The sequence below is a fragment of the Camarhynchus parvulus genome, chromosome 6 (assembly GCF_901933205.1).
Source record: "Camarhynchus parvulus chromosome 6, STF_HiC, whole genome shotgun sequence".
NCBI classification, from domain to species: domain Eukaryota; kingdom Metazoa; phylum Chordata; class Aves; order Passeriformes; family Thraupidae; genus Camarhynchus; species Camarhynchus parvulus.
In genome coordinates this window covers 18,207,845-18,230,516 of record NC_044576.1, presented here as the reverse complement: position 1 = coordinate 18,230,516, position 22,672 = coordinate 18,207,845, and positions in this window count along the sequence as shown.

Here is a 22,672-nt window from a genome sequence, read left to right as displayed (position 1 = left end):
GTTTTAATTTTTCACTAGGTGATGTTCAGAGAGTCTTAGCTTAGGCTCGTTACACTGCATGTTGAATCAACAAACAATGCTTGATAACCAAGTAGAAGACTGATAGTATTGACATATTGTTTGGGACAAATCCACTTCACTGACTTCCTGCAATCCTGTGGGTCTGTGTAGAACATATGTCTCCTGTGGTGAGCAACAGATGTCTTTGGCCAAAAAAATAAAAAATAAAAGGAAAATTGGAGTTGTTCATCACCTGCTCAGCAGTTTCCCCGGACACACAGGGGTACATGGGTCACATGAATGACCAGGGTATTGAGTTTAACAATGACCTTTCCCTTGTCTGGAGCTGATGCACAGAGGGCATTAATCCTGGTTCTGTTGCTACGTTTCAGTAAACTGGGTTTTCACTGAACCAATATTTTGCATCTGGTTCTCTAAATTCTTTTATGGATATTTTGTTTCCAAAATTGCTCTTGGAGGTTTTATGGTATTGATTCCTTATTGCACCACAGCCCCAGGGTGAATGCAGTGAGAGGACAGAAAGAACCAGGAATAAAGGATGGGGGAGGCAAAGGAAATATCAGTTGGGTTCTTGGAGTTCCTGACGGATTACAGAGTCCCCAGGAGAGCTGGAGGAAGCTCAGTCACTCTCTGTGAGGCAGCCACAGCCAGTCCTGTCCCTTGGGTCTGCCCAAGGGAACTTCAGCCACAGGCATCAAGCCGCAGCTAGCAGTAGGTCTGGGATGGGAATTCTTTGAATATAAGCAAGCAGGGTTGTTGCCGAGGCTGCAAAACCTCATCTGTTTGACTCAGAAACAAGAGGAACCACAAACCTTTATAGACATTTTGTACAAACACTTGTAGACACTCGAATAGTACATGGCACCCTGGTGTTAGCTCAGATACCACTCAAGAGAAGAGTTACTCAACATGGGCATAAAATTATTCTTTCTTCTGCAGCAGAAAGATTTAATCAAACCTAACATGCAGCAAAATCCTTGTGCTCACAGCAGGGACCTTTTGGTGGCTGACTTTGCCAGCAGATGTAGAGCGCTGGGAGGGGACAGTGGCCCAGCATTGTGATGGCCAGGCGGGGAGCAGGCGATGGACCTGCCTGAGACAGCTCTGCTCTCAGTCCCTGCTAGTGAACTCCACTGTTTGCTTTATTGTTGCACATGGTCCTGCAGGCTCTGGACAGCAAGTGTGTACTCCTTTCACGCCATGCTTTCAGGGCTTAAAACCACCTTAGGGAAGATGCAGCTGGCATAGGAGGGCTTCCAATCCATGGGGGGACACTTCCTCTGGAATGCCTCGTTTTTTATGGGTTTTTGGGCTCTCTGGACTCAGGCACCTACAGAAGGAAAGGGAATATAAGTGATCCTTGCAAAGGGCTGCACTGACTTCCTATGATCTGGTAAAGCCTGGCTTTGCAGGGCCCCTAAGGTCCTGGAGCATGGCTGGGGCTGGGTGTGCAGCCTCAGGAGCACTGCTGGAGGGGAGAGGTGCTACTGAGAGCAGGAAAGTGAAGGAGCAGGGAGGGCAAAGCACTGTAGGCTGGAATCTGGCCACAGGGTTACTCTGAGCATTTCTGCACTTGCAGAAGTTGCCATGGTATTTTAATAACTGCAGGTGATTTAATGGCTCATCTGGAAGACAGCAGCGCTGGTGCAGCTGGGTTTGTGCCACACATCACTGCTCACAGTTTTGTAGTGAGGCAGTTTTCCTTCAGAAACCAAGGGGAACCAATTTCGTGCCTCCTTGTGTACCAGCATGTTCACATGTGCTGCCAGGTCTGTCCTTTTGTGTTCCCTGGTTACAGATGTGCTGTGTCTCCAGCTTGCAATGATCTTCTCTTCACTTATAGCAGCGGACCAGGGCAGATGTAGAGAGAAAGCTAATTGGGTACACTTGCAGACATGGACAAATCCTTCTCTGCCCTTCTGTTTGTCATCCAGCTCAGAAGGAGCCAGAGGCATTGACTTCCATTCAGCAAAAGCATCTGCTCTGCTCAGCTTTCTGTGAACAGTGCAGAAAATAAGTGCTGTTCCCACTCTTCACTAGGCCTTTGTAATGCCTTATAGGAGTCTTCAAAAAGTTCTGTCCTGATGCCCAAAGTCCACTGCCCAATGCCTCTTGGTGAATGTGGTTTTTCTGATACATTTCAAAACTTTTCCACTTCAGGCTGGTACAGACTGTACTGAACAATCTGGTTTCCAAATGGTGCCCTTGCAACTGCTATACAGTTGTTTTCCAGTCCTTTTCTCCAATTCTTCTTGCCTTTTGATAGGGACTATCAAGAGACTCAGGAAACAATAAATAGAAATGTTGTTTAAGTTTATCTTAGGAGAATATGGGATATTGGCTCAAGGAACTTTGCTGATTATCTTGGCTAGCCTTGGACATTTCCTTTGGCATGTCTATAATTGCTTTAAGAAACATGCTCATGCTGAGCCAACTTCTAATACTGTAGATCCAACTACTTGATTTCAGATATATGGCCGAGTTCTGCCCCCTGCCTTACTGGGATTGCCCCAGCATAACAAAAGCCTAATTTGTTCCATGGGTCTCAGGTATGTGATTTCTTCATTGTTACTCACTTATTGCTTTCAGGATATTTGTGTCTTGAATGAAATTTTAAACTTCTGGGAGAGGTAGTTAATAGCTGGGAGAGGGAGAAAAGCAAACTACACAATATATCTAACAAATATGTGACATCTAATTTAAAAATCTGTTGTTTTCTTTCAACAGAAGGGGAAGAAAGCAATGCAGCCATATTCCCTCTTTCCCCAGGATATTGGCACAAGTCCTGGATCCACTGACATTTATAGGGAGATGTAATTAATTAACTTCAAATACCAGATTAGCTCATGGATTCAATATATCTCCATTCTTATGTGGACATAAAAAAGCTTCTGATTAATGATCACAACCTTTCTCAGGAATTTGAGGGCTTTTACTTACTAGTGGCAGCTTTTTCTGGGGTTCTATATCATCAGTGCACAAAGTGGTTTCAAAGTCAGTGTCTGGTATTCATTACTGGTACTGCCAATGAAGCCTACAGGCTGCAGCCTTGGCCCTGTTAAGTCACTTGCAGTTCAATCACTGACTTAGTTGCACCCAGATCTCATTCTGATGCTTCTCTTGATAAACATTTTCACAAATAAACCAGAAAACCCTACATGGCCAAAGGCTATTGCCTGCTCGAAGGGCAAGTGAAGTTAGGCAGAAGGCAGTGTCTAGTCTTAAACATAAATTCAAGCCCAAAGCTTAAGGAAAGGAGCAGGTGAGGCTGGACACAGAGAGAGGGCAGATGTGGCTGCAGGAGACTGTCACCATGCATAAACTAGCACTGCCACTCTCCACACTTCAGGCAGTAGGTTATAGAACTTTGTGCCTTTCAAATAAAGCTTATTTCAGGATGCTCTTACAGTTTCAAATACACTTGTGGATCCTATTCTCACAGACACTGCAGTGGGACAGGTCTGGAGTCCATTTATGCTGCTGTGAATCCAGTGTTTCTGCAATTAAATACACTGCAGATGCAGTTCAGTTCTTGGAAATCACAGCTCCAAGATGAGGGACGCGTTCTAGCCCTAAGACCAGAAACACAGCTTCTCCATCTATTAACAGGCACGGCAAAGCACAGTCCTGTCCTGCCTAGTCAGCCACGAGGCCTGAGCTAGGACTGCCCCAGAGGCCCTGACTCTGCCTTCTGCCCAGGGCCACAGGCTATTTGATGCTAAGCCATTTTCTGTGCAACTGGATCACACTGGCTTGCCCAGTAACACGTCTTCCTTCATCTGCAGGCCAAGGAACATCCAGCAGGGGATCAGAGCCTCCTCTGAGGCCAGATGCACAGACATCCCTGTTTTGTGCTCTTTGGGAGTGAGGTGTTAATGTTTTTCTGCTGGTAAAGTGTGAGTGAGAAGCTCCTGGTTTGGGCAGACCTGCTTCACTCTCCTGCACGTGGGCAGGTTTTGCTGCAGCCTAGGTAGCACCTGATTTGTTTTGGCAACTTGGGCCATTTCACTGATACCAGCTGTGAGGTGGCCCTAGCTGAGCACCCCTGGGAAAGCTCAGGCCAGGCTCAGAACCCCTTTGCCTCAGTTTTGCAGTCATACCATCAGGGAGGCAGACCTCACGTACAGCAGATGTGGTTCAGTAAAATGACACAGCTTTGGCAGTCAGTAGCTTAGACATGTACAAAAATCTTGTGCTGGTTTCCCTCTTGAGCTTTCATTCACAGAATAAAATTAGCTGCTTGTGTTCCTCGCTTGTTTTGGCCACAGTGATGTTTTTCATGGGGTTTCCACTGATTAAACCTAATTAATTTCCATTGCCATCAGTTGAGTCCAGACAGTCTCTTCCAGGTTGGTGGGAATGAGTTAGGGAGCAGTGCATATGGTATCTTACATGTTGGTAAAGACCCATTTAAATTAATCCTGTGGTCCTGATTCCCTACCCACCTTACAGGGCATAAATTGTGAGAGATCCTATAGAAACAACAGTGTTTGTGTAGAACAGAGAAGGGAGGTCCCTGCTTAGATTTCTCTTTCAATATTGCATCAGGCTTCCAATGCAATATACATTTTTACATATGTTAGTACAGAGAACGGACACTTCCTTAGGAAGCCATTTATCTGGCTAATTATCTCTGAAATAATAAATTCCTAATGGAAAAACCATAGTCTGATCCACTGTCAAGCATGAGGAACAGGTTCCCCTTCTGGGTTCAAATGAAATAGCTTAATAGGCTGTTACAGACAGACAGACAGGTGAAAGTATGTGGATTTCTCACTTCAGGATGCAGAACTTGGGAGGACAATGACTCAAAATGAGAACTCTTGCAAAATGAGGACTGTTGTGTAATTCCAGGCCTGAGTTTTCTTGCACTGATGCTGGTTTTTAGCTTTGCAATTCCTCCATTCACTTCTGCCAGGGTTTTAAGTAAGCCAGGTTTTAGGGCTGAAGATGGCATCAGGTATCCTGGCTGCTCTTAGGAAGGAGCTGTGGGATTTTTTTGTGGGTGTAAATCAGTGGAGTGTTGCGGGAGAGGGCCTATCAGCAAAATGTGAAGTCTGTTTATGTCACCATGTCCTGTCCTGCCCTGATGAATTCCCCTGCTTCAAAGCCTGACAGCACCAAAGAGTTTTACAAAACTTTTGGCAAAGCTCAGGGACTCCAGCAAGTCCTTGCATCCTTCCAGGTGAGAACCTGGTTCTGTAAACATATTCTGGGGAACATTTGCAGGAACGTTTGTGCTGAAATTTGGAGTAACTTGGCGCTTAAACCCGTTCATAAATTGTTTCCATCTTCCAGTCCCCTTGCACCAATCGCTTAGATCTACTTAATTTTTAAGGATGATTCAATTTTAAAAATAAAATGTAGCATATGAGCAGCTTCCAGCATGTGTCAGGAAGAGATAAGTCACCCAAAGCTGTGATGGCCCACCAGGGTGCCTTCAAGGGATTCAGACTACTGTCTACACAGTCCTTATTAGGATCTTTCTCTCTCTCCCTCTCTCTCTCTCACTTCCTTTTGGCACTTGCTCTGTAAACTGAACAGCACCTGAGCCGGCATCATGAACCTCACCAGGCTTTGTGAGTTCAAACTGAGTTCAGATGTTTTAATTAAAATGTCCCCTTCCTCTCTATCATTAGATAGCTGCAAACAGATGACTGAAGCTTCCTGACTGGAAAGGGTTGGTCAATGGCCTTATATCCGAGGGGTGAAACCTCTCTACTGGGAAAAAAATCTTGACTTAAATGGTCTGTGTAAGGACATTTATTAAGTCAGAACAGTGGCAGCTGGGTTAAGACTTGAAATCTTCTCACCATGATCTTGTGGGAAAGAGTTTTGTCCTCAAAAGTTTGGTATATGGGTTTCTGACTCCACGTTCAGAGCTGCTGTGTGTGATTGGCCTCCAAGCACCCAGGATATTGAGCACACATTAACTGTTGTCTTTTCGTGGAGTGAAATTTGGTCTGTCCATTGGAATAGCACTGGGAACTGAAGGCAAAAAGAAGGAAGAGGCTCTTTGTGAATAACTGACTTTCTGCTACAGCTGCTAAAGGACTTGGTGTCATCCCAAATTGAAAAATATGCCTTCTGTTTATAAATGTGCTGACCCCCAGTCATATTGCACTTTCTCTGCCCAGAAGCGATGATTCATTAAATTTCTAGAACTTTTCTTTCCTTAAAGAAATTAAACACTATTCTCCATGGTCCAAAGTTTACTTTAGAATGGAGAATGAAAACATATTTGCCCTTAATATTTTGAAATCTTCTCAGTTCATTCCTTTAAGCCAAACCCAATACAGCCCTGCCACTTGCAGTGCTTGCCCTTGCACAGCATTTCCCAGGAAATTATGCTTGCAGCTGAACCTTTAAGACATTCAGAATCTACTCCAGCTTGACTTTGTGCTGTTTGTATTTCCTATTTTCCTTTTTCAAAGGAGAGATGAATACAAACCTGCCCCATGGATGGGCAAATTCTGGCTCAGGTCCCTCCAGCTTTAAACTAGCAAAGAAAGTGCTGTAGTGTCACTAGAAAGCCCAGAGGAACAGTTCCCCATCTAACTCCAGAGGTGTTTGAAAGGCTGTAATGCTAGGCCTGGAGCTCCTGTTTGCTGCTTACACCACACAACAGGATCCCCCACCACAGCTATCCTGCCAAGGCTAGTCAGAGCTCCAAACCTGTGCAGGTACAAGCTGGGCCATCAGCTTCAGCTGTAATGGTCCCATGGCCTCTTCTGACTGAGGGGAAGGGCAACTCTGCAGGGTGCCCAGCAGCAAGCCACTGAGGATGTCTCCTTCCCAAGGGATTGCTGTACCTTTTGCAGAACCCAATTCATTCATTCCCCCACAGCTCATGCTCAGATACCAGGTTAGGCTGTGCCTCCATGAGCAGCCCATGTACAGACCCAGCAGGCAGGGGCTGGGGCTAATACCGAAAGCTCCCCGAGCTCCTCTCTGCCCCTCAGCTCCTTCTTCCTTTCTTATGACCCCATGAGAGGTGCAACAACAGGAAGCAGAGCCACAACATCACTAACATTGCTTCACTAGCCCAGTGTACAGCAGGCTGGCTGTGTTTCCTTTGGGAACAGGGCTGCCTGAAAGGGCTGTGGAAGAATATTTCCCTGGGGAGGTTTGCCTTCCAGTTGCTGATGCAACCCATTACTAAAGAATCAGAGGCACTTTTTTGCCTGCAAATATTTTTATTGCAGTAGTAACATTGCTGAAGCCGTGATGAAAGGATATAGGCCAGTCAAGGTTTGTGGGGAGAGATAACATCTTTTATTAGAGTAGCTAATACTGTAGGAAAAACCAGACACACTTTTGGAAGCAATATTATCCTTTATTATCTCACTGTTCCCCCTCCCCTGTGACCCCCTACCATCCTTCATCTGAAACAATAAATACTTATGAAGTGGAAGGAAACTTGACCCTCTGGGGCAGGTAAGAGACAAAGGCTGTGTCTGACTCCTGATCCCTGTACCTCTCCCCCTGGTGTGGGTAAGGAATCGCCCAATGCTCAAGGGCATTGCGTGGCCCCCGCCTGCCCTGCTGCTCTGTGCCAGAAACAACAACAAAGAGAAAACCCTCTCACAGTGGCGTCAGTAATGAGCCTTTCTGATTAGGGTCCCTAGCCTGGCCTCTTTGTGCCCTCTGTTAGCACCTTGTGGGTCAGTAAGGGCCCAACAGCAGCTGAATGTTAGAGGCTTGTAATGTTCTTAGCATGCAGTAAATGGATTTTAGGTTTGGTATTTGGAAATCTTTGGGGCGCATGGTTACTGATACAGCAAGAAGGATTTGTCTGGGATCATTGCAGGATCTCCTTTGCTGAAGAGTCTCAAGAATTTAGAGGGATATTTGTAAAAAATGACATTACATAAAAGTACCTTGTGCTGCCTGAGGGCAGGGAGGTAGACCAAGTGAAGGCAGTGATGGCACCTTTCCTGAGAACCCATTTTCATTTTGGGGTTGTCCATTTCCTTCCCACATCTTTGCAGGCCAGTCTCAGCTCTGCAGTCTTGGTCTGTTGGTTTGGCACAAGGACCATGGAGCAGATTACTGCCTTGTGAATTTGGGGCTGCATGCTTACTGCCTGGATGTCCTGCAGGGAAAATCATCACTGAGAAGGACAGCCACGTGTACCATGGCCAGAGCTTTTTTTTTGCCTTCCTATGGCTGCCACCCAGTGAGGCATGTCTAGTTCAAGGTTATGTAGGCACCAAGCCCTTTCTCCAACGAGTACAGAAGGACGTTTCTCCATAGACCATGGTGCCCTCACTGTCCATGAATTGCCAAGAGATTTTCAGAAGCAGGTCCCAGAGCAGCGCCTTGTCAGAGGCAGCAATAGGCAGAGGAGGAAGAAGAGAATCATAATGTGGGTTTCGATAAAACTTTTCAACACCAACAGAAGAGTAAAATAGAGACCAGGCCTTGAGTAATTTGTTTAGACTAGGAATAGCATCTATAGGGGATGGTGCAGAATCTGGAGTGACAGTTGGATGTCAATGGGAACACATCTGGTTTAAATTACATTTATACAAGGATTTTGAGAATGGGGAGGACTTTTGTCTTGTGCTGATGGGAACAGAGGGGCTGCCAAACCTATTCAGAGTGGACTCTCAGCTGCTTGAATGACCACATGCCATGTTATCTCCATGTTATTTCATACCACAGTAATCACCTACACACTCTGGTGCCCAGGGCAGAAATGACCTGGGAAGGCTGCTCAAATTAGGGAATATTGCCTCATTTCAGGAGCCAGGGACAGCAGATATAGATGAGGACAGGTTACCCAGCTCTTGTTTGTAAATGAAACTGGCTGTCACTAAAAGGTTTCTTTCTCTGGAGAATATGGCTGTCTGCAAAATGCTTAGCAGAAAAATTTCTGGTTGGTTCAGAGAAAAGAGGAAGGGGAGGAAGAAGGGAGGCAGTGATGGAGGGGTTGTGAAAACATGTCAATTTAAACAGAAACTTGTTTGCAATGGCGTCAAAGCTTCTTTTAGCTCTTGTTCTGATTCATATCAGCTTTTTTATTACATTACAATTCTAGATTAATTTCATATTAGTGTTTTAGGTTAAGTTGGTGTTATTTAATCTGGGCAGTGTTTTAAAAGAAAAAAACCCAACAGCTACTTGCCCTCTCTTGGGATGTTATTGTTACCCTAAATATTTGCAGTTACTGGTTTTAATTCCTTTCAGGTTAACTAAAATGCTCAGCTTTCCAGGACAATGAGTATATAGAACAGCTTGTTTTCCTGCCAGTTCCCTCTTACAGACTCCGTAAAAGTCATTCCTATCTGATCTTCATTTGTGAGTTTTCACAGTGCTCTTCACAAAGATAATTTTCACTAGGGCCTGTCATCTTGTCCTGCTGGCCCCTGGGCTTAAGCAGATGTTGCTTGTGAAAGGATTTTGAAAGGCTTTTGAATAAGAACCTAATCCATAAGATAAAATAAGGAAATAAAAATTCAAAATGGATCAGAGGAAACACATTTTTAGATAATGTGTGATCAAGCTACAAAACTAATTTCCCATAATATTGTTAGACATAAATAATAAGAAGAAACTTGGCAAGATCCTAAAAGGAATGGATTTCTCTATAGATAACAAGCTTATCCAATGTTGTAAATAATGAAATATTTACGGGTTTATTAAAACCTCTCTTTCAACATTGAGATTAATCTTTAATAGAATATGTAAGGAGATCTTAGAGCAGATAGTTTCATTGTATTCTGCTTTGGAGCATGTCTTTCCCAAAAGGACTAGTGCTTACTAGCTATTGTCAGAAAATGAGGAGCCACATCCTATGAACTTTCTTCTTGTGCTGCCTTGTTCATACTCTCTAAAACTGAATAGACATTGAGATAAAACATTTGGCAGTATTTAAGAGGCAGTGGAAAATCTGTAGATAACAAAAAATATCCTGAACATCACTGAGGGTAAAGCTAAGACCTTTCTTCTCAAGGCTGTGATTCTGCACTACATAAACTAAGATCTTTGTATATATATTTTTTTTTTCTAGAGTACAAGACTCCTTAAGAAGCTCAAGGATGGTCTGTGAGTTTGCAGAGCCATGTGACAGTCCATCTTTCCAGTATATAGGGAAAGCAATGGCTTTCCCTATATACTGGAAAAGTTTGAGATGAAGATGTAAGCCTGAAGAACGATTTAATTTTTTGCATAATGTATCCCAAACATCAGAAAAACTGAAGGAAAGACAGATTTCTTTCCATGGGTTTTGACCCAATAAAATCTTGTGATGAAAATGACCTGCAGGATGCTCCAGCCCATTCTCCGGAACGCTGCATGTCCCCTCTGGCAGAGCTGCTATTCTGAAAGGCCTTATATTATTTTATGTTATCTCTAATGTCATCTAGCTGGTGTAATTGGAGCTGACTGGGTCTCTGATCTATTGAGCCTACATATCTCTGTCTTCACACCTCTCTTGGCCACAGTAGCTGCTAAAAAGAGCCCTGGGGACAACTGACATTCTTGACTGCCAGCCCAAATGTGTCAGCTGGAAGGAAGACTATTTCCCAAATGACATCCCCTGTCCCACGGAGTTTTGGCAGCCACCCCAGTGCCATCTCCAGTCGGGAATATCTGGCTGTCAGAGCACGCAGAGGCAGAGCTCTGTGTGCCCCCTGACCCTGGCTGCCCTGCCCCTGCTCCTAAAGGGGAACTGCCATTGTCTGCCAAGGTGGTCAGTGCCTCAGGCTGGTTCCCATGGCCATCCTTACACCTGGTGCTGGCTGCAAGGTCAGGGGCTGAGAGGGCCACAGAGCCACCCCTGGGGCAGCATTTCCTTCAGCATTCTCTGTGTCCCCATCCCTGCTTGTTGGTGGGAGCTGTACCCAGCCGATGCTGCTGCCAGATGGTCCCAGGGGATCTTGTCCTGGCTGAAACATCAGTGGCCACTTAACACCTTACAGGGGAAACGTGACACTGGGTTAGACTGGCCAGTGGTGGTGTTGGCAAGAAGCCAGAGTGACTGCACTATGGGCACAGGAGTCCATCCCTGTATGACTGAGAAGCAGCGTTTATATGCCTGGACTTGTGTTCATATCACTGAGAAATTTTTGGCTTTGCTTTCCCATCCAGGAATTTAAGAGACAAAGGAATTAATGTCACTTTCCAGGTGGCTAACAGAAAACAAAAACCCCGAGTATATCCCAGCTTGCAGCCAAGCTGCACTTAAGCAGTTATGCAACAGCAAAAAAAATCTGCTTAGAGTCCACAGCCACAAAGTTTCCCCCAGAGCCTTTCCATTGTGTGTTGGGAGCTCTACACCTCCCCCATCTCCTTGCCTTCATTGAAACTGGAGTTCATCTGCTCTGTCCAGCCTGCTGCAGCTTGGGGAATTCCACGTCACTCCTGTCTCAGCTAGTGAAGAGCCTGAGCTACACATTTTTGGATGAGGATGCCTGTGCTTGTTTCCCAGTTGTAGATTTGTGGGAAGAGTGGGGGTAGTCTTCTCAACTTTTCCCCAGTTCCTCAAAAACAAAAAGTTATTTGGATAGTCAGCTGTGCTTGAGGATTGGGCATCATCCTGGCTCTCCATGGCCATGGGCAGCTGTGTCGTTCTCAGGGAGCTGTGCCATGGCAATAGGTAAATGGGGAATGAGCCTTTCCTCGCAAAAGGGCAGCTCACAATGGAGGCATCAGCTCTCCTCCACTGCAGTCCTTCTGATGCCTCTCCTGCCTGCAGTACCCAGGGCCAAGGAGACCAGGAGAGAGGCAGCTGCCCTAGCAGACATCCAGAAAAGCCAGGGTGAGGATGGATGGATGGATGGATGGATGGATGGATGGATGGATGGATGGATGGATGGATGGATGGATGGATGGATGGATGGATGACTCAAGATCGCAGCACAAAGGTTGGAGACAGGTCAGGGAGTCAGTGCCCTCCCTAGTTCCACCAGAAATGGGATGCCTGGGGTTCTCTCCAGGTCCCTGTTTCTGACAGTGCACCTTCTGCTCACTCCACTGGCCCCTGTCTTCAGAAGGGCATAAAACAGAGGGGAAAGCATTCCAAAGAGTGAACCAGTCCAAGAAACTGCTGCAAAAGAGATATCTGGGAATCATTAGGAGAACACTCTCAATCTTCCCAGAGCAGCTGAAAGCTTTACTGCCAACAGCACTTGGCTGCCAGTCTCCCATTGCTGTATAAATGATGATAATGGTCTTTGCTACTTCTTCTCCACACATTCTACTCCTCTCTGAGGGGGGTGGGCTCTCCTTGGCAACCACAAAGCTCTTGTTATATGCAAGGAGCTGTTGGCAGTGAGGACTGGAGTTGAACAGGAGGGAGAGGGGGTAAGGTCCCTCCTCACGTTAATAAACACCAGCAATGGGCCCCTGCTGTGGCACTTGGTGCACATTCCATGGTTACTCTCGTCACCTTTGATGGACAGCACTTGCCTATTAACAGGCACTGAATTTTGATAGGGACTGAAGAGTTGGAAGCCTCCAGTACTTAGAGGAGAAAAGCAGTGCACCTCTTTCCTTATGGTAGCACTGACAAAATCCACTTACTCATCTAGCATGGTCCAGGGCTTACCTTTCAAGGACCATATTCCTACAGTCCTCTGGTTACTCAAGGCCTGTCTCAACTTTTATGATGGGTCCCAGCCCCTGGATTTAAATCCACCACTTTCCTAATTTTGTATTTATTTTGGTGGTAAATACTTAGCTGAAGCTCAAGTATTTACTCTGCAGCATCCCCAAAGAGCCCTTTCTTGCTGATGAAGGTCTGTCTGCTCAGTGCTGAGTTCTCTGCAGCACACTGAGCAGAGATAACACTAACCTACCAAGTCAAGCCTCTGCTGCCTACAAAACAACGAAGCAGAGCTCCTTGTCCTTCAGTGCCTCTTTCTCTGAGAGCATGTAGAATTAAAAAGACACACCAAGCTTCCTAGGGGTGAATCTCTCCCTGCAGCAATAGTGTTCCCATACTCGCCTGATGTATGAAAATACATCAATGACAATAGACAGCTTTTTTATCTATAGGATTTCATGCTGCAGTGTTTCTATTTCTGACCTGAAGCTTGACAAATAATAATGAGAAATAAAAGCAATATACAATCAAATGCACAGAGATTTGTGAGCATGTTTATATTGTGCCCATGTGCCTGACAGACCTGGCTCAGTCCAGAGGAACTCATGTGACACCTCTTAAGACGTGTTTTCTGTGTCTAGAGACTGTAAGACACACAATTACCTTCCTTTGAAGTAGATAGGGAATTTTCTGACTTCCAGATACAAACTTGAGAAATGGATGTGCCCAGTTTGCCATTTTCTTGGAATAAAAAATCCCAGGTTTCTCCAGAAACTTTCAATGCTCATACAAGTCTGTTGAGCACATGTGATAGCTCTAGCATCATCCCTACTGAATATATAGAAATTAGTATCAGAGCTGCTGAACAGAAACCTGGCAGATCCAGTCATCTCACTGGCAAATCACAAGATAGGTGCGAACCAGCAAGCCCTAAAATATCTTTCACAGTAGCCCTCTCCCTGGTTTGCTGGTGGGGCTTTCTGCGTGTGGTTTCCTCTATCAGCCACCTAGGCTTGAATGCTGGTCCCTGGCTCCCTGTGGGATGCAGGAATGCTGGATGTCAGTGGACTATGACATGAATAAAAAGCAAGTGATCCCCCCTTTGACTTACTCAGAAATGAGAAGCAGGCACATGTAGGCTTGCACTGGCCAGGAAACTTTTCTCTGTAAATCTCTCCGTGCCTTTTTGCTGGGATCACTGACAGCACAGCACTGTTTTGCAACACAATGCTCATGTACTTGTGTTGGCCTCTTCCAAGCACCAAAAACGTGCAGGCGGCTCCGTGAGCTGCAGAGAAAAACAGATTTTATACAATTACTGGTCTTTAGGATCAAAACAGTGCAGTGCAGCAAACAGATCAACTTTGTGCCAAAGCGTTTCCTAAAGAAAGTTTTATTATAGCAAGACTCCATTCTCAGAGGCCTTTCCTGTTATTTATATTACAGAGTTTTGGGCTGACTTACCCAAAATGACTTGCATGCTAAAACTGTGCTGCTTCTCTTTTGCTCTTTCATTCCAAAAATTTGAGTTTTCTAAATCTCCTCAGTGAAAGTTCTCAGGGGGGTTGACTGGAGAGGGTGGGAGAAGCCAATCAAGTGCAGCATTCCAGGACCAGCTCTCCATGCAGGGAAAGACTTGGAAACTGAGGTCAATGGTCTGACTTGGATCTGACAGTTAGAGAGCTGCATGACCAAAGGTCTGCTACACCTCATGCTCCTGTCTCCTCTCACCCCCTGCTCAACCCCCGTGCCAAGTCCATCCTTAGTAAGTGCTGATTAGGTTCTGAGCAGGGCATCTTCTCCCTAAAGGCCAAAAAAAGTGTAGTTTTTACTGAAGCCATGGGAGGAACTCTTTAATTTGGCTTGCATGGGAAATTTTTCTTTAATGATAAACAGGCAAATTAATTGCCCAAAAGAAAGACCACTGCTCATCTAAAAAGCTATCATGCAGCCTCATAGGAGCAGCTGCTAAAATGCCTCAGACTGCTCCTGTCCTCTTCTTCATGGACTAAGACATGTGGGTACATCACATCCCTCAGGGCCCAAGGTTCATGAGCTCCTAACCTCACTGGAAAAGCTGCAAAACCAAACATGAGCAGTGGCACTTGGGTTAATTTCTGAAGGCTGAAAGGGCAATGAAATGCAGGGGTGTCAAAGGAAAGGCAGGTGGGTCACAAGCAGTGGTGATGCTACACCCGTTGTTTTGCCTTCCATGAAAATCCTCAACTTTTACTGGAACCTGGAATGGCACAGGACAGCCCATGAGTAGGAAATAATCTGTTTTTAGATGTCTATGTTTCTCTATTGTTTATCGAGCCTCATTTCCCTTCTCTGGCTGCCTGGACCTAAATAAAGCACATTAAACTCCAGACAATGCATGTTGCACGTGTTGGGGCTGTATTAGATCATCCCACATGGCTCTACACAGAAGAAATGAGGCTGCCTGTCCTGGGGGGTCAGCCCCAGGCCTTGTTCCTCCCCTCTCTGCCTCTCCTTGTACCAGCAGTGATGTGCCTCACTGCACAGTCCTGTGGGTGCCCAGAAAGAAATAAATGCACACAAAGAACAGGAAAGGAGAAAGAAAGCCAGGGGAATATGTTGGAACACAGAGCTGCCTGACAATCCTTCTGGGGGCTTTAAGTCTTTTGTTTCAAAAGAGGCTTTCTTTGAACGACAATGTCTCGGCCAGTTATCTAATACACAGGTGTAAAAGCCTCAGCAAGAACATATAAGGTATGAAAAACAAGTCCTGGGTCCCTCAGGACTGTGAGTAAGTCTATGACCATGTAAGTCTAAGGTTTTTCTGCTTAGTAACACTAGGGAAAGTCCTGTTTTGTTCAGTGAGGGGGATGCTGGAGGGATGGTTTCCTCACACTTTCAGATTTAAGGTGGAGCTCACTGGCTGTTCTCACCAACCCTGTGACAAATGCAGCAGCAGAAGTGGAGCCCTGAGCCGGAAAAGGGGACAACCAGTGGGACAGCAAAGGGAGAGGGAGGAGTTTTGCCATGGACATTGGTATGGCTCCTGATATTGCAGGGTAGCACTGCTTTACAGCAGTTGTAGGAGCAGCAGGGATGTGGGAGGGTGCTGTGGGATGCTGGCTTTCCATCTGAGGTTTTAGAGGTTTGCATGCTTTAATTTTTCTGGTGGTGGGATTAGTCAGGTTTGGCCTGATCTTCAATGAAATGGTGTCCAAAATACTTAACATACTGAATATAATAAAGCCTGTTTTAAAGGATACTTTCAATCATTTTTAAAAAGAAATCAGGCTGTTTCAACATGAAAAATCCTTTCAGATTACTTCCTGTTTTGAAAATGAAAACAATTACTGACATCATTATGAGTTACCTTTTAGAACTGACCAATGCTGTAAAAATTTTCTTGAAATATTTTGGTACTTCTGAGCATATATGTTTTGCCTCATGCAGAAATGAGCCAAAACATTTCCCACTACAGGACTAGCTGTGCATATTTCATAAACAGATCATTCATTTGCTGAAAGTTACTGAGAAAACTGAGCAGTCTCCACTAAGACTTAAATGGATATTGCAGAAAAAATAAGGTGTTCCAAGATTGACAGCTCTCACATTAGAACAGCCACTTCAATCCTCTAGTGCTCAATAGCAGCACCTCACTGCACCATAACAGTTCAGAAAACAATTGTGCTCATTTCCACACATTGTCTATAGCTTTTTTCTAGCCAGAACATCATTTGTTGCACTCAAGACATGAACATTTTGATTCATTGCTTCATATTTATATCTCATTTAACCCTGTTTTTCCCAGCGGACTCCCACACTCAGGTGCTGCAATAGATGCACTATTAAAAATTCACAGTCAGAGAAGGCTGTCAACAAGTCTCAATTCTTTGTGTCCTCAGAAAGCAGCATCCTGCTCCCTGCACTGAGCTCTTACAAGCTTTTATCACTGTTTCAGCACTCCTATATGGTACCTACACTTACCTCCACCTCCTATATTTCTGATCTGATCCCAATTTTTTACTGCAATCAACTGATCTGCCAAGCACATTCTGAAGTGCTGAGAGTCTTTAAAATATCTCTAGGCCAAAAAGGCCTGCATTCGCTCTTATTTGAGTTATCAATGTTCTGTTGTTAAGAGTTTTCATTTGGGGGTCTTTTGACCCTCTTTTTGGTTTTATTTATCCTTAGTGCAATTTTTGGTTTCCGCTGAGATTTTAAAGTTTTCTTGGCAGTGATAGCTAGAAATTTTTCAGTTACCCGCCCACACTAAAACTCTTGTGACCCAGACACTGATTGGATAGATAATGGCTTTTATTTTGTATTTCAGTGCCCCATTTGTGTAGTGTCGAGAAAAGCAGTTCTCTGGCTGATGGAGAATAATCTGAAAAGCATATTAAGTGTATATAGCCCTAGGTCTGCTTTCTTGTACACACACTCTGTCCTCCCAGCTCACATGTGGTCTCATTAACAGCCTTTGCTCAAAATCATAACTGTGTGATATTTTCTAGAGCTGGATGCTGGCCAGATTCATGCTGAACTCAAAGTGTATTAAGTCCAGCCCTGTTTTTTCCTCTTGCCTTGTTCCTCTGCTGCAGGTTTTGCAGGTCAGGCTTTTACCCAAGTGTTTCACTGTGCAGTGCTCATGCCTGGGTCGCTAAAGCATCATTAGCACAGACGTCTTGCTGCCTAATGACAGATCTAGTGCTGGAGCACTTGGCATGAGAAGCATTGTCTGGAGAAGGGGACCACACTGGGACTAGGAAAAACTGTATTCAATTCCTCATGGAGCAGTCACAAACTTCCTTCCTTCAGCTAAATCACTTCAACTGGCGCGTGCTCCAGTTCCCCATCTGTGCAGGGTGGATAATGTTTCCTCCTGCCTCCAAAGAATAGAATCATCAAAAACTTTGCAGGTCTGGGGTATTTTGATATCACAAGAATGAGGACAAGGACAAGGGGCCTACAGACCCACACTTTTCAATAAAATGCCCTAGTAACCTGTAAAATACAGAGCTGATAAATAGCACAAAAGGAAGATGCAGCTGATAACTTGGTGCATATGAGCACTGTGCACAAGACAGTGTTTCTTAAGTGTGAGAAATTACTAAATATTGCAAAGGGGAGGAGTATCTTCATCAGAAAGCAAGGTCCTTATTGAATTTCATATCTTCACTTTCCTGGGGAGTCATTTGGCTTAAACAACTGGGTCTGGAGGCATGTGAAAGCAAGAAAAAACCCACATTAATTGGGATTTAATTTTCACAGTAACTTCTGCCCCTTCTAGGGACACCGAGCCCTTCTGGTTTGTATAGGTCATGAGTACAAGTGTGTACTCATCACAGCACTCAGTGCTGTGACCATTCCTCTGAAGGGCCTGTTTCAGTGCTCAACCACTCCCTAGATGAAAAACCTTTTCCTCATTTCTAACCTAAATCTCCCCTGACATTGCTTCGTGTCGTTCCCTCAGGTCCTGCCACTGGTCCCCAGAGAGAAGAGATCAGTGTCTGACCCCAGTGCCAGTCCAGGATTTTGATGATTCCTGTAGGTCACTTCCATCTTAGGAAGTTTTATTCTATAGTAGAATAAAATTATCATTCTATGACCATTAATTACCACATGCTGTTGAATTTCCAGTGCTGTGTGAAATACAGAATTTTCTAAGTGAGACCTGATGTGGGTCCCATTGGGATCAGGAGGATTCAGCTGTTACCTTACACTGTAGGGGATAATTTACTGGGAAGAGATGGTGACATGGTCGCTCAGTAAATGGAAGATTGGGGCCCAAGGAACCCCCTTCCTAACCAACCCCATCGTATAATCTCTGAATTATTGTTAGGGCTAGTTTTCCATAGTTTCACATCAATAAATATCTCACAACTTCAGACTCTTTCCATAAAGCAGAGCAAATGCTTCACAGCTTCCTGCGCAGTGATTTGTGATTTTCCTCATAGTGAAATTTCTCCCTTATTGTGCCTGTTATGGCGTTGCCTGAACTGCCTGTCAATTAACAATGGTGCCTACAAAGAAGGAGTTTTATAGAAGGGATTAAAACAGAGCCATCAGGAGTGGGTTGTTGAATCTCTTCTTGGGTTTCCATGCAAGTAACGTGAGGTGAATGTGGAAGGAAAGGATGCTCTCATGACAGGGGGGTGGGGTGGGCAGCCAAGAGAAAAGCCTTCATTTAACACCACTTAAATGTAAATTGTAGAGAAACATGTTAGTGACAGAAGGGAGGTTATGACTGATCAGATAGGAGGCTTTGAATCTTTGCCAAACAAAACTTCTAGGTACTTTGCTTCTTTCTTTCTTGCATCCTTCTCCTCTCACCACTTTTGATCAGTGACATATACAGAGATGGCTGCTATCAGGGAGTCAAGTAACAAAACTGTCCAGAGCAGGAGCAGGAATATGGCATTCAAAAGGAAACTTTGGCATATCAAAGATAGTCAAGGACAGGGAGAACATCAAGGGTTTCCTTCCAGAGATAATGAGCAGACTAATGCAAAGTGAAACTGAAGATGAGGAAAGAACATGAGAAAGAAATCTGAGAATATTTTGGCAGGGGAGGAAAAGAGACTTGTTGAATGAAAAAAGGATCAAATAACAAAACTCTCACAGCAGAAAGACCAAACCCAGGACATAATGCCATTTTCTTCTATTCACTTTTGATGCAGGCTTAGAGCTTGGATGAGATTTTGAGTTAAATTCTGACAGAAAGACATCCAGGGGGTTCATGTAGTAGAGAAGTTCTTTTCCACAAAATGAGCTGATGTGCTGAGACTAAAATCATTCAGGTTTAGAATTAAAAACTCAGAAAAGAGGGTTAGAAATGTCAAGTTCTGAAGACACTATGGATTCTTTTATCTTTGTTGTGCCATCATAAATCCTATTGACATTAGTAATTCCCTTTGGAAATCCAGAACCTGCCCTTGTTTGAATTAGAGGATTTTTCAAAATGAAAATTTTGAAGGGCTCTGCACATAACAAGTGAGATCACCTTCTTAATTTGCACAAGTCACACTCTCCCTGTCCTGCTGCAGAGAACAAGGACTAAGCTAAAATAATCTGTGTGTAAGTAATGTTTTTCATGTCATTCTCATAAGACAGGTACATCTGAAGAAAAACTGTTAGCTTAAGAGGTACATATAGATACAAGGCTAAAGGGGAGGCTTGGATCTGTATGAATGTAAGCATGACTTTGTAAAGTTTTTATTCCTTTGTTTACTTGCATCAAAAGATAACAGGCATAATGGAAAAGAGATCTAGGACTTTCCCATCATCTAGTCTAAAAAAGTGAAGTTAAGGAAAACCTAAATGGCAGCTCTAATTCAGTGTTCTGGTGAATTGTGTGAAGGGCTGTCCAGGCTGTTTTGTCAGCAGAGAACTGAAATCTCTCTTACAAAATGGAATAATCCCATAGACACAACAGATCTGAAAGTCAGGCCTTCTGAGGTCCGTCCATCTGTCTGTCCTATTGAGCTACCTGGGACTCCAGTGGCACCTCATGGGCTCGCCCTGAATTTTCAAAGCCAGGACATGAATTCAGGTCCCCAGGTGATTCCCTGGAGAATCTGGTTTATTTCATTGTTAATAAAAAGGTTCAGGATCTGGAAGTCCTGAATGATAAACATCCACTTGCTGCTTCCTCGAACACAGATACCTCTGTGGGAGGTGTCAGGACACTGATCTCTGAGTGCTGATGTTATGCACAGATTGATCTGAAAGTCCTTTGCTTTTGACTCATTCAGTAAATAATTAATTCCAGCAACAAAATCCAAGAGTCATGGGGTGAATGAGGAGTCACTAAAACCCATGGAATTTTTCCATATTTGTGTGTGTACATAAGATCAGGTCTTACATCTTGAGTACTCTTGGCTAAGCCCTTGAAGTTACTGGCACATTTATCTGCCACAATTTCAATTCAGTTGCCCAGCTGCTGATTCATTGCCAGGTTCCTAAATCTCACAGTCGCTTTTCTGGTGGTTTCAATTTACAAAGCCACCAAACTCCTGTTACTGAACTATGCCTTGTGCTCAAATCATGGCTCTAAATCATTAAAAAATTCTAATTGTGATCCCACATAAGCTTTTGGGATATTCAGCTAAATGGGACTGTCCCTGAAGAAAACTGATTCTCAACTACAGATGTTATTTCTGAGTTGGGAAAATTTTCAAACTTCCATTGATCAGTTGTAATAGAATGCAGTATAAGGTAATGCTCTGCAGTCAAAACATGGAACCTGGCACAGAACAATGTAAACCCTACCTACCCCATGAAATAATGCTAAAAACACCTTATCAAATTTTGACCCAGAAACACACATGCAGCAAGATAACAAATACCTTGTTCTTGGAGGAAAGCCAGTACTGATTTATATCTTGCAACCCAAATAAATATAAAAAGCCTGCCAGAGCTGACCATGTAAATTTTAACCACCTCATATGGTTTCATTCTATGAGGTGAAAAATATGAGGAAGAAGGTGGTTTTGCACTGTGAATGAGCTATTCAGGAAAAGTGTTATTTATTGAACTCTATGGGAGGGAAGTTAATTTCAGAAGTTAGAAATATGGTGAATTATAGCCAATATCTTGGAGGAATTAAATTGAAATGAAAGGAAAGAAAGTCCCTATTTTCATTTAAATAACAATTGGGACTGGGTAATGTTAAATACAGGCTTTCACCTGCCAGCAACAGGCTGACTGAAAAATCTCTGAAGCCATCACTGACTAACCAGAGTGGATACTGTCCCACAAAACAGTGGCACTCGTGTCTGTGTGCTCAGTCTTCATGGGGACCCATGGCACAGTGCTGGGTAACAATTTCAGCCTAGGGGTGGCTTGTGACCTATTTGCTTTCACTCCTTGCTGTTCCTGCAGTGTGGATGATTGCCTAAGAAAGCTGGCAGAGTCCTTGCTCCCACAGTGAATGCTTTCAGGCTAGGAGCTGGAGGGAGGTGGGAGAGGAGAGCCATGGCTGCTGTCAGCCCCAGAGCAGTGCAGTTTGGTGCCCTGAATTTGCAAAAACGGGTCCCAAGGCCATTAGCTTGGGTCACCCCATCTCTGAAATTGCCCTCAGCTCAGACCCTGGTTTAAGACACTTTGGGGACTGCTTTCAGGGGGACAGAGTACTTGTAAGTCCCCACACACATCAGTCTCACAGACTGAGGAGGGCAAAAGGAGAGACTGGCTATCTTGAGTAAGGATTTCATAATAGGAAAAAGAGACATAAAAGGCAAAGGAAAAGCACTGGAGGAGGAATGTAGGGAAGTATGGGCTGTGTGGCAGGACAAGGCAGAGGACATGGAGGATGGTGCTGAAGGTAGTTGGTGTGTGGGGGTAAAATACTGCAGCAGAAAGGTAGAGGATAGTTTGGTGTTGAAAAAAATCACTGAAAACCCACCTATTCACTGATTTTGTGAGCTGCTGGTCTTGTATGCAGGCTGGACAGTGTTAGTGTCTCAAATTTACATTCCTTTGTCCTTTCACATCCCCTTATCCATGCCCACCACTGGGCACATGCAGAGGTACCTCCCTATTCAGGCATCCCACACACACTCTGCACACATCACCCATGATTCCATCAGCAGGCACCAATGTGCAGGTGTTTGTTGTAACTTTACTGCCTTAAACATCAGCTTTCTGTGGCTCCTGACACACAAAGATGCCCCAGCCTCACGTAACCTTGACGCTGTGAGCCTGTGCTAATAAATCTGAATAAGTAATAGACAGATACAAATCTGGGTAATAGAGTTAAATATCCCTTCTTAACTCAAACACAAACCAGATGTTTTCCATCTACCAGCAGGCCTCCACAATTACCCACCCTGCCCATGCTGTCCCCACAGCTCCCTGCCGGCCCCTTCTCCTGGGTGATGAATAAGATGCATCACTGCAGCTAACTCAGGGATCAGGTTGCTTTAATTCAACAGTGCTTTATCAGGCAGGTTTGTTGTGTGTCTTTATTCAGCTGCTGTGAAGCACCTCCTGTTTTGCTGGGCTGTGTTTTATTTTGCTCCCCACAATCCCAACCTCTGCCTGGAGCCGGGGCTTTGCTGGGGAGCTCAGCCCAGTCACACGCACAGAGGCTGATAAAATATTTCTCCCAGCGCAGTGAGTGAT